Source organism: Pongo abelii, chromosome 8 (assembly GCF_028885655.2).
Source record: "Pongo abelii isolate AG06213 chromosome 8, NHGRI_mPonAbe1-v2.0_pri, whole genome shotgun sequence".
In the NCBI taxonomy this organism is placed as follows: domain Eukaryota; kingdom Metazoa; phylum Chordata; class Mammalia; order Primates; family Hominidae; genus Pongo; species Pongo abelii.
In genome coordinates, this window is record NC_071993.2 from 79050546 (window position 1) to 79053030 (window position 2485).

Genomic DNA, 2485 nt, shown 5'->3' on the forward strand with positions numbered 1-2485 from the left:
AATGACTTTTTGGTAATAATAAAATTAAAGCAGAAATCAAGAAGTTCTTTGAAAGTAATGAGAACAAAGATACAATGTACCAGAATCTCTGGGACACAGCTAAGACAGTGTTAAGAGGGAAATTTATAGCACTAAACGCCCACATCAAAAAGCTGGAAAAATCTCATTAGCAACCTAATATCACAACTAAAAGAATGAGAAAACCAAAAGCAAGCAAATGCCAAAGCTAGCAGAAGACAAGAAATAACCAAGATAAGAGCTGAACTGAAGGAGATAGAGACACGAAAAACCCTTCAAAACAACAACAAATCTAGAGCCGTTATTCTTTTTTCTTACAAAAATTAGTAAGAGATAGACTAATAACACTAGCTAGACTAATAAAAAAGAAAGGAGGAGCAATCAAGATGTGTGGCTTCACCGAGGACCACACTGCAGAGTTCAAGGAGGCCTTCCAGCTGTTTGACTGAACAGATGATGGCAAGATCCTGTACAGCCAGCATGGGGACATGATGAGGCCCCTTGGCCAGAAATTCACCAACACTGAGGTGCCCAAAGTCCTGGGGAACTCTATGAGTGATGAAATGAATGTGAAGGTGCTGAACTTTGAGCACTTTCTGCCCATGCTGCAGATGGTGGTGGCCAAAAACAAGGACCAGGGCACCTATGAGGATTATGTCAAAAGACTTAGGTGTTTGACAAGGAAGGAAATGGCACTGTCATGGGTGCTGAAATCTGGCATGTTCTTGTCACACTGGGTGAGAAGATGACAGAGGAAGAAATAGAGATGCTAGGGGCAGGGCAAGAGGACAACAATGGTTGTATTAACTATGAAGAGCTCATCTGCACGGTGCCGAATGGCTGAGGACCTTCCCAGTCTCCCCAGAGCCCATGCTTTTCCCTGTGTTGGATTTTTTATCTGTCCTGAAGGCTCCCTAGACTCTCTTGTCATAGCACCTTTCCCATCTTGTCTCTCTTGGATGATTTTTGCCGTCAGCATTCACCAAATAAACTTGCTTTCGGTGCCCCCCCATCTAAAAAAGAGAAAAGATTCAAATAAACACTATCAGAAATGACAAGGGGGATATTACCACTGACTCCCCTAGAAATGCAAACAGTTATCAGAGAATATTATGAGTACCTCTATGCACAGAAACTAGAAAATCTAGAAAAAAATGAAGAAATTCCTGGACATGTACACCCTTCCAAGACAGGACCAGGAAGAAATTGAATCCCTGAACAGACCAATACAAGCTCTGAAATTTAGTTAGTAATAAAAAAATTATGAACCTCCAAAAGCCCAGGACCAGAAGGATTTACAACTGAATTCTACCTGACGTACAAAGAAGAACTGATACCACTCCTCCTAGAATTACTTCAAAAACTGAGGAGAATGAACTTCTCCCTATCTCATTCTATGAAATCAGCATTATCCAGATACCAAAACCTAGCAGAGACACAACAAACAAAGAAAACTTCAGGCCGATTTCTTTGATGAACATAAATGTGAAAATCGTCAACGAAATACTGGCAAATGAAATCACATCAAAAACTTATCCACCATGATCAAGTAAACTATATCCCTGAGATTCAAGTTGCTTCAACATACACAAATCCATCAGTGTGATTCATCAAAGAAACAGAACTAAAGACAAAAATCACGTGATTATCTCAGTAGATGCAGAGAAGGCTTTTGATAACATTCAACAGCCATTCATGCTAAAATCTCTCAAACAACTGGGTATTAACATATCTCAAAATATTTAGATTGGTGCAAAAGTAATTGCAGCTTTTGACATTATCTTTAGTAGCACCAACCTAATAATAAGAGCCATTTATAACAACCCTACAGACATCATACTAAATAAGAAAAAGCTGGAAGTATACTTTTTGAAAACTAGCACATGACAAGGATGCCCTCTCTCACCACTTTTATCCAAAATAGTACTGGAAGTCCTGGCCAGAATAATCAGGCAAAAGAAAGAAATAAAGGGGATTCAAATAGAAAGAGAGGGAGTCAAACTATCTCTGCTTGCAGAGGACATTGTCCTTTATCTAGAAAACCCCATAGTCTCAGCTCAAAAACTTCTTAAGCTGATAAACAACTTCAGCAAAGTCTCAAAATACAAAATCAACGTGCAAAAATCATTAGCATTCCTATACACCAACAACAGTTTAAGCCAATAGCCAAATCAGGAACCCAATCCCATTCACAATTGCCACAAAAAGAATACAATACTAGAAATACAGCTAATTAGGGGGGTGAAAGATCTCTACAAGAAGAACTACAGAACACTACTCAAAGAAATCAGAGATGACACAAACAAATGGAAAAACATTCCATGCTTGATATGGTTTGGCTGTGTCCTCAACCAAATCTCATCTTGAATTCCATGTGTTGTGGGAAGGACCTGGTGGGAGGTAATTTAATCATGGGGGCAAGTCTTTCCCATGCTGTTCTTGTAATAGTGAATAAGTCTCATGAGAT

The 2485-nt window shown here is 39.1% G+C and overlaps 1 pseudogene; it reads left to right on the forward strand.

Moving 5' to 3' along the window:
* The first annotated feature begins 404 nt into the window (after positions 1–404).
* Positions 405–867, forward strand: LOC100447233 (myosin light polypeptide 6-like; annotated as a pseudogene).
* Positions 868–2485: the final 1618 nt, after the last annotated feature.